Source organism: Muntiacus reevesi, chromosome 19 (genome assembly GCF_963930625.1).
Source record: "Muntiacus reevesi chromosome 19, mMunRee1.1, whole genome shotgun sequence".
NCBI lineage: Eukaryota > Metazoa > Chordata > Mammalia > Artiodactyla > Cervidae > Muntiacus > Muntiacus reevesi.
The window spans coordinates 58,766,343-58,776,619 of NC_089267.1; the positions used below are offsets into that span (position 1 = coordinate 58,766,343).

Below are 10,277 nucleotides of genomic sequence, written 5' to 3' on the forward strand. Positions count from 1 at the left end.
CCTTTGTTCCTTATTAAATCCTGAATTTCCAGGAATTAAGAGGAGAGGGAAGCCTCTCCTGGGACTGAGGAATGCATGCATTTCCTTCGTTAGTTTTTCCATACGGTGAAAAGTAACTATTTACTGACCCTCTTTTGATTTGGACCGCCTTTTGGCCTTATGGCCTCTACTGCTCCTCGCTTCCATGGTAAACTTGTAAAGTCTGGTGTCTTGATCTTTATCTGAAGAAGATACCAGTATATACACTCTTACTGAATTCAGTAAAGCACCCTTGTTCCATCAGAGCTTGGGTCCCCGTGTCTTTCTCTCTCTCTCTCTATTTCTGGTGGATTCCCTGGAGCGTGAAGGCCGGCTGCATAACCCAGGGAATACTAGCCTCTTTCCTTCTTTCACGTTCTCATCGACTCCGGATCACCAGGTTCTGGTCCATTAAAGGACCCCAACGCCCTCGGAAGCGTGCATGGAGAGATAGGCAATAAGCAGAATACGTCAGCAACACGTGTGCTTTAGAAGTCGCGATTGCCTGGAGAAGCCTGCGGCGGGGAGAGGGAGCAGGGATGCAGGAGTCTGACCTAGCGTGTGCTGCAGCTTTAAAGGGGTCAGAAAGTTTTCACTGACATTAGGTGAAGACATGAAGCAGGCAAGGAAGCCAGCCGTGCGTATGAAGGGAAACAGGGTTCCAGACAGAGACAGCGGCAGATGCACGGCCTGGAGGTGGCACTGTGCTTGGCTTCCTCAAAAGGCAGCGCCAAGCCTAGTCTAGGCCGTTGTCACGAACTTGAGAAGACGCAAGTAAGCACGTGGATAAATAAAGGTGTTGAACACAGCGATGGGACAAGCCTCCTGGAATTGGAGGGAAATGTGAGCTGGTCATATAGGTGCAGGACCAACTCCAAGGCATGATGGCTGAAGCCAAGAGAATAAGGAGAGAGGGAAAGAAAGGCCAGTGGAGGACAGGTAAATAGGGGCGTGAAGGGACCTTCTGAGGTCCCAGCTGTAAGATGCGGGCAGAGGCAGAGAAATCAGGGAGGGGCGCTGAGTGGCTGGAGAGGGCTGGGATGCTGCCAGGAACACTTTGTATGCAATTCCACGTTTAAATTTCTTTACTTAATGAATTTAAAAGCAATGATGGTTAAAAATAATAGTGTTTTCAAAATTATTCTGCAAAATATTCTATCCTATAGGATGGGATCTTAGCTAATTAGAGAAAGCTTTGCCAAAACGTTAAGTCTGGCACTGGCAAAGATTCCATCTCCCTACAATTTCTTTCAATTCTGTATGTTTTCCCTTTGTGTCTCATATTGTTAGCTTTGAAAACAGGAGAATTAGGTTATTCTGAGCAGTTACTAGGTAAGCACAGATGGTTTTGTGTGGTTGCTGGGTGGCCAGCCCTGAGGCACAGATCTATACTCATAAATTGAGTTTGTCAAAAGCATGGAGAATATCCACCTCTTTACAGGGGCTGTATTTCACCAGCCTATTTTTCTTTTCTCTCCCTCAACTACGGCAGAGCACCTGAGTGAACTCTCATGTATCATAATCAGTAATCTCTTACTTGCTCCTGGGAACAACATATTATTTTTTGTTTGTTCCTGGGCATTTTTCATATGCAATAAACCCAGCTGACATATGTATCCATTAATTAAGAGTGTCAAAGCTTAATGACGGAGGGCAGATAAGGAAAGTCTCGCTAGGGGTCAGGTCTAATAAATTGCGTGGGTTTATTTGTAGCACCAGTCAACTGTTTTTGGTCTCTCTTTTTTCAGCCAAGTTAAGTGTGAGTTACAGTGCTCACTACTGTAGCACATACACTAAAATCAAAATGATGCAGAGAAGATTAGCGTGCAATCTGACCAACTATGATATGCAAATTTGTGAAGCATTTCATAATTTTTTTTAAAAAAGTGAGTTACAGCCACAAAACCTAGAATCTTCTGGTTTCCTCGTTGCTACTTCTTTAGTTAAGAGAAATTTACTGGTTAAGAATGTGGTCATTGGCAAAACCCTTCTTTGGTCTTCATTATTTGTAAACTGCATGATCACAGGCAAGTTATCTTTCTCCTTACCCTCAATTTTCTCATCTGTCTCAAAAGAGTTGTTTGTGAAGCTTAAGTGAGATAAAGCATGCAACAGGGTCAGTAGTGATTAAAAGATTGGAAAAAGTTATACTTTCTGTTATAAACTCACACCCACCAAAAAGAAAGCCCCACAGAGTTGCTTTAAAGTCAACCTAACTACTGGATTCTGAATGAAGAGGTTATCACCGTTTATTACTTGCTAAGCATCCTGAAGGGCTGTGTTTGCATTTGTTCGTAATGTAAACCTCCCCGGTGGCGCTAGTGGTAAAGAATCTGCCGGCCAGTGCGGCAGATGCAGAGCTGAGGGCTTGATCCCTGGAGCAGGAAGATCCCCTGGAGCAGGAAAAGGCCCAGGATTCTGGCCTGGAAAACTCCCTGGACAGGGAAGCCCGGTGGGCTTCAGTCCATGGAGTTACAAAGAGGGGACACGGCTGAGCACGCACACACCCTATAATGTAAACTACATAAACCCCAGACTGCACAGACCAGGACTTCTCTTTTTCCTCTAACTCTGAAATGTTTTTCTGTCACGAAGGAGGTTCTTTGGATTATTTATTTTTATCATGTGAACCCAAGCCTGTGATCAGGTGAGGCCCAGTTCACTATCTAAATGGCAGGAAGTTACAGTGTTTCAACTGTAGAAAAGCTAGAGTATAATTTTTAACAAACTTCTTCCTGCAAGTGTCAGTTTTGGTTTCTAATAATCATGAATTAATGTTAGTCTGTCCTCTCTTAGGATCTAATAAACTATTGTTGCTGTTGTTGCTTAGTCCGACTCTTTTGGGACCCCAAAGCCTGCCAGGCTCCTCTGTCCATGGGATTTCCCAGGCAAGAATACTGGCGTGGGTTGCCCTGTTCTCTGCCAGGAAATCTTTTTGACCCAGGAATCAAACCTACATCTCCTACATTGGCAGGCAGAATCTTTACCACTGAGTCAGCAGGGAAGCCCCTAATAAGCTATTAAATAATGTCTAATAATTAGATGATGGGCTGAGAAATCCATTTTTCATATTTATTATTTGCCTTGACTCTTCTGTCCATTTTTCCTTCAGTGACCTCTCATCAGGCACACAAGGAAGATGATTACTGTTTCCACATGAAGATTCGAGGCTGTTCAGCTTCAGAACGGCAACGCTGTGCTTATTCAACTAAACTGCTAGTTTTCAAAAAGCCAAATGACTGGCTCGTAGTTACAAGCTTCTTACATCTAACTGACCTGCCCATCAGACACCTGCTTTTTAAAGGAAATGCTTCTTACTTCAAATCACTTGGCATTACAGGAACAGTTTCTGAAACCCTGATGGAAAAATATTCTTCAGAGGAGAGGCCCAACATTTCACTCCAGCTTCCACTGAGAATATTAAATCTCTTTCTCTCTCTCTCTTTTTTTTTGGCAGCTGAACAAAATGCCTTTTATTTGTGATATACAAATATAACCGGTGCAAAAGGAGATCACTTTTTGCTTTTGATTCCAGTGATAACAAGTTGCTAAAGAAAAAAAAAGTATATATATATCAAGAAGGAGTTTATTTTTGAGGTTTTCTCTAAAGAAACCCTAGGAAGAGTTAAAAAAAAGAACCATAAACCTGTCATATATACATCTGATATTAGCAGAAATAACCTGAAAGGAGGTAAAATCTCAAAATTAATATTTTAACATGCCCTAAATACACAAACAAAAAAGCCTAGTTCAAAAGCCCTGCTACATATCTCAAAACCAAGACCTTGGGGGAGATGGAGAAAGACTGATAATTCAAAACCAAATGGGCGCCACACCAGCGACAGGGTGGCCTGTGGACCTCAGGCAGCCCCTCCCCTCGAACAGCCTTTAGGAAGCAGCAGAGGGGCTGGGTCAGCAGAGCCGTCTGCCCACCTAGCAAGGGACTCAGTGTCGGGGTCCGCGAGCAGAAAGAGAGGATGAGCGCACCTCAGGTGGGATTTACACTGGGGTCCCGCTTGGTTCCTTTCCGTGGGAGGTATCAGAAACCCGTAAGCTCTTAAACAATGTTTAATAAACTTGCTCCGATGAGATGGTCAGATAGAAACACCGACTCAGTGGACATGAGTCTGAGCCAGCTCCAGGAGACAGTGAAGGATGGGCAAGCCTGGCCTGCTGCAGTCCATGGGGTGGCAAAGAGTCAGACACGACTGAGCGACTGAACAGCAACAAAGTTGGTTTGGTTTTTAAAGGAAAAAAGAAAAAGAAATCCAAGATCTAAGACAGTAAATATTCAGCATTCTGTGTCCTTTGAGAGAGAGCAGGGATCGGAGGAAAGCCTCTTCTGAAATATGCTTCTGTCCATCCGTGATTCTTGGAAGGAGCTCTCCAGTGCCCTTCCGGCCATTAAACTCTCCCCCCTGGGAGCCTGCCCTGGGAGGGGAGGGCAAGTGGGCTTATGCCTGCGCGGAGCTGCGAGGCCCTCTCCAAGCGAGGGCCAGCCCACGGCTGATGGGCCAAGGGCCGCTCCCAGCAGTCAGCAGGGAGGGCTGGGTGGGGGAAGGGGCTCTGCGCAGGCCGCCCCTCACCCCTGCGGGAATCTGGGGGAGGTCTGCCTGCGCTCAGGGGCTGGGGCCTGAGCAGACAGACACACCTCCTCGGGAGGAGCCTCAGGAAGGCAGAAACTTTGAGACGCTCCCTCCAGCAGAGCTCAAGGTTGTCCAAGGGAAGGGCTGGGGTGCTTCTTCCTGGATGAGGGTTTAGTCATTTTCTTCCTGGGAAGGGAAGCAAGGTCTGGAGACCAGGACTCTGCGTCTTTTGATCAGAACTCTGATTTGGAGATTAGAGTCTAAGCTCCCTCCGTCCCATGACGGAGAAAGGCCTTCTACCCACCCCCACCTGTGCCAGGAGATGCCACCAAGAAAAGCCAGTGTCTGGCCTCTGAGAGGCGGTCTCGAGGCAGCCTGTGCTGCGGGGCCGTGGCGCTGATGCCTCTCGGTGGCAGGGAGGGGTCAGGCTGGGGAGAGCGGGCAGAGGGGCCTGCTGCTGGCTGGGGCACTCTAGAGCGGTGGGGCAGTGGGGAGGAGCCCCACTTTCTGAGAGCTCTCAGAACCAAGATAGGGTTAGAGGCGGTGGGGCAGTGGGGGGGAGCCCCACTTTCTGAGAGCTCTCAGAACCGTTGGAAATGGCACTAAATATGCCAGGAGTGAGGGGTCCTTCTCGGGGAAGACGAGGGCCGCCCTGACGCTATTCCCCCACCTCTTGAGAGGAGGAACTTGGATATCTGGGGTGGTGTGAGAGGCAGGGGGAGAAAGAGTGGTGAGTGTTGATGGAGAAGGGCAGGCAGGACCTCTGGTTTTCTTCGATGAATGAAAACCTTGAGTCGCTGCTGTGAGGTCACGAGATTAAGATCAGGAGGCAGCCAGGTTCAAAGGCCCGAAGCAGCCACAGTCCCCGAGGCAGCCCGTCCACCCTTGTTCCCGGCCCTCTTGGCCCCGCGCTGACAAAAAGCAAGGCAGAGAGGGCGGCAGCCTTCCTCCAAGCCCGCTGGGCGCCCGGGACAAGCGCACGCTCCCTGTGGGTCCAAAGGTACGGCCCCAAAGGTCCCTGGCTTCCCTGCGTCATGGCGCCAAAGGCCTTCCTGAGGCCTTCATCAGAGCGTTCCACACACGAAACAGGAGCCTTTTCGAAGCCTGTCTCCGGCGCCCGAAGCCTCCTCTTTGAGAACCAGCTAGACCCTGACTGAGGGCTCCGGGACGTTCAGAAAGGTGGGTATAGGCCCTCCATTTGTCCAAGTGTGTGGGTGGGCGGAGGGGGTGGAGACCTTTAGGTCAGCGCAGAGCCCTGAGTGGAGGTCCCCAACAGTGGGTGCCCGCTGCTACCTGAAACACAGCGTCAACAGTGTATACGCGTGGCCCAATCTCCCAGCTCATCCTGTCCTCCCCCTGCCCCCGAGTGCCCACACGTCTGCTCTCTGCACCTGTGTCTCTGTTTCTGTTCTGCAGAGAAGATCATCTATATTGTTTTTCTAGATTCCACACGTATGCATTAATGCATGATATTTATTTTTCTCTTTCTGATTTACTTCACTCTGTATGCCACTCTCTAGGTCCATCCACATCTCTCAAGTCGTCCAATTTCATTCCTTTTATGGCTGGGTAATATTCCAGCCACATTGCATTTAATATTGTACATATGCACAACATCTTCTTTATTGGTTCTTCTGTTAATGGACATTTAGTTTCTTTCCATGTCCTGGCTGTTATAAATAGTGCTGCAGTGAACACTGGGGGGCATGTGTCTTTCTGAGTTATGGTTTCCTCTGGGTATCCACCCAAGAATGGGATTGTTGGGTCATGTGGTAGTTCTATTTGCAGTTTTTAAAGGAACCTCCATGCTGTTCCCCATAGTGCCTGTATCAATTTACATTCAAAGCAAGAGTGCAAGGGGATTCCTTATTCCTCATATGCTCTCCAAATTATTTACTTATTTAAAACCATTTTTGGGGGGTTTTAACTATTTTTTAAATTGAAATATAACATCAGTTGTCAGTTTTGCGCCCTCACTGACTGATGAGATAAATCAGTACAAATTTTGGTATGAAGGTGGATTCCAGTCTGGAAATTTATGGAGAAATCTATTTAAATATCCTAAAGTTAAGCAAGAATAGTCATTAAATATGCAAAAATAAAAAATCATATTATGCGATAGGAATCAGAAAAATAGATGCCATAATAATTGTAGCTATAATAGCATCAAAACAATGATTTTTATCAGTGACATAAACAAATGATTCATTTTGAATGTGCTGCAACTTAGATTTATTGTTCTCCCTTGGTTCCATTTTGGAATGTCTGGTACAAAAACTACAGATATCTCGGGGCTTCGATCCATGATGAAACCAAATAATCACCCAATTTTTGTTGAGATGAATTGAAATTTGAATGCTTTATTTGTGGTTATAGTATGCCACCTGTTTGGTGTATTAAAAAAAAAAAAAAAAGGAAAAGCTCTTGTTTTTTCTTGAAAGCTTTCATTGTTTCCCTGGATTTCAAATAACTTTGCTCTAAAAGATGTTGGATTTTGGTGCTTATGTTTCAGACATCAGTATATTTCACTCATTTGAAATATGTTGCAGAGATAGGACAGCTGAATATTAGTAAAACCCAGCTGGTGAAAACTATTACTCTTCCATTCTCCCATTTATGAGACAATCTCTAAATTCTCTGAATTGGTTTCCAGACTGCAATCCCATAATCCCACTGTGTTTCAGTAAAATGAAAGATCTAGCAATGATCCAGCAATCTAAACAAACGATAATTGGAACTGAAGACAAAGGGTGAAGAGAATGGTAGGCTATTGCTTGAAATCTCATGGTGTGTCAGTTAGCTTCTATTGAATGACAAAACACCCCGAAACTTTGTGGCTTAAAACAGAAGCCGTTTGCTTGGTTCACTCTGTTTGCAGTGGGAGTTGGAATGCACAGGGCAGTTCTGGTTTAGGCTGGTCCTCAGTTATCTGCAGTTAGCTGTTGGCTGGCACTGCTCCCAGTGATCGAGTAGCTCTTGACTTGGGTGGCAGGAGTGCCTGGACCACAGGCCTTTCATCCTCGATAGGCTTGTTTGGGCTCCGTCTTACGGTGGTGGTAGTGGTGGGGTTAGAGGGGCGGCCCCAAAGCACAAGTGCTTTTCAATCCTTTGCTTGCATCGTGCTTGCTAGCATCCATTGCTCAAGCACGTCCCGTGGCCAAGTTCAGAGCCAAGTTTGCAAGTGTTCCCTTGTCTGTGCTTACGGCACACAGCTTACTAAGTAAGATTAGCCTCTGAGTTAAGAGGGGAGCCCTTGTTGTATAATTCTGGCAAAATTCAAAATCTGTCATTTAAAAAAATATTTTGGGGATTCTCTGGTGACCCAGTGGTTAGGAGGCAGTGCGTTCACTGCTGTGGGCTTGGTTTTGATCCTTGGTTGCGGAACTAAGATCCCCCAGACCACACAGCATGGCCAAATAAATAAATAAAACGTTTTAGAGATTGGTCAAAGACAGACTCAGTGATATGTCCAGCTAAAATTAATCCTTTGTCCAAAAACTTTGGGGAACATTGTTTTGGGTGAGCAGACATTATGATATTCAGTCAGAGGGAGTTGTGTTTTCTCTCTGCTCAGAGTTACCATTGCCCATATTAAAAAAGTGCTGAGAATCTTTGCTTGGGTTCTAGAATGGCTTTCTTAGATAATTCAGTTCAACTCAACCTATCCTGTGTGTCTAGAGTTTTAGTGAAAGTATGTATTTTTAGCTTATGTGCTTTAAGTATATATTATACCATGAAGACGTTTAGTAGAGTTGTAGTTATAAAATCAAGTTAGAATACGATATTGTAGTTCTAAAGGATTGAGAATTATTGATTCACAGAGCTGAGAGGGACGATTTTCCATCTCTGCCTAATATTAGAGTGAGGCCAGAGTGTGACACTGTAACTCATTTTTGGAAAACAGCAGAGACTGCTCTCAGGTGATAGGGTGCATCTGAAAAATCAAGTACAGCCTCTGTCCTCACCCCGTCTATTCCAGCCCACTGTACCAACACCTTGCTTTAGTACTTCAGGAAATTCAAGAGGTTTGAATGTAATTGGTTTTAAGAAAAGAAACTAATCTAGTTCTTATCATTTAAATAATTAGCATCAATGTTCATAAGCTAAACTTAAATTGTTTTCCCACTTAGCGTTTCAAGTGAGAGCTTTCTCTTCCGCATTCAAATGTCTCTACTGCCTGGCGACCCTTTCCACCTCTTTGAAAGAATTTGCCCATTTTCCACTCTCTTTTTATGTTTCTTTGTCACATACCTGTTGCTCCAGAACTGACTTTTGATGTCAGGAATGAAGAAAGTGCTAGAAGCTGCATGGCCTCAGTAATTAGCATCACTTGGGAAGATTGATTTGAAGCAGTGAAGGGTTTGAACTCGTTACTTTGAAGAAAAAAAATTTTTGTTGAATTGTTTCCACACTGTTGAACTCCTTGAAGGTTTAAAAGACAGTAAAAGTCAGCTGTACCTGACTTGAAGGAATTGACACTCCATTTTAAGAGCTGCTTATGAAAACAAGAAACTGGAAGGAAAAGCTGGAAGGCACAGCCAGAGGGGTTGGAATGGATCTTGAAATTCAGAGAAGAGCAGCTCCATAAAAGTGAGTAAAATTAGTCTTTCTTCAAGGAGGTGAAACTTGAGGTGAGGCTTATAGGGAGTAGAAATTTTCAGAATAAAAGTGACTAAGGAATTCAGATCCTAACTTATATAAGTGGAGTTATTATTATACAAAGCATGGAGAATATTTCTATTTTCAGGATTCTGCTTGTAGCATTCACTCTGAAGCATGAGATTTTAAAGCACCAAAGACAGAAGGGGCAAGCCGGCCGTGCAAGCCGGGGCAAACTGGTCCTGGATGCCCATGAGCCAGAAGGAGAGTGGTCTGACTGAAGCAGGGGGTCTGCTGAAACTAACTGGAACCAGTCTGGGAGCATAAACACAACCTGATTAAGGAGGGCCTTGACTACCCAGATGAGGATCCTGAGTGTGATTTGCATGTGTTAGGGACTCAGAAATGTTTGAAAAGAAACACAGGGACCTCCCCAGTGGTCCAGTGGTTAAAAGCTCACCTTCCCATTCAGGAGGTGTGGGTTCAACCCCTGGTCAGGTAGCTAAGATCCCACATGCCTTGGAACCAGGAAACCAAAACGTAACAGGAGCGATATTATAACAAATTCAATAAAGACTTAAAAATAGCCCACATCAAATAATCTTTTAAAAAAAGAATTGCTTCCTTAAAAAAGAGAAGCAATATATTTAATGCCTTTAAAGTAGAGCATCGAACTTACAGTTACTTGACTGCAGTTGGGAATGCGTGCCTGAAGAGAAAGCCACCAAACTGTTTTTATGACCAGTTAAGGGTAATTAGAAATCGGTTCCTTATTTATGTATCACTGGCAAACATTAAATTTATTCTCTATCGGTTCCCAGTTCTGCAATCTTGTTAAGACTTGCAGTCGCCTCAATTATTCTTCTTGCATGTATGGTACCAGTGAAAGCTTCAGATGCCCCCAGTTCGGATAGCACCAAATTCGAATCAGTGGTATCTCAATCAATGAAGCATTCCTTATGGATATCTCAGCACTCTGAAGAGCTAGAAATCCTGCATTTTCATCTCATGCTGTAGTGACATGAACCAGGGTGTTGCTGCTGCGGAAAAGGTAAAGACATAGACTGAACTGCG

At 44.9% G+C, this 10,277-nt stretch overlaps 1 non-coding gene across 1 annotated transcript; it reads left to right on the forward strand.

The window, feature by feature from the left end:
• The first annotated feature begins 1,787 nt into the window (after positions 1-1,787).
• On the forward strand, positions 1,788-1,894 carry LOC136150991 (U6 spliceosomal RNA). Its single transcript, XR_010659979.1, has one exon. It is a non-coding gene; the product is annotated as a U6 spliceosomal RNA (small nuclear RNA).
• Positions 1,895-10,277: the final 8,383 nt, after the last annotated feature.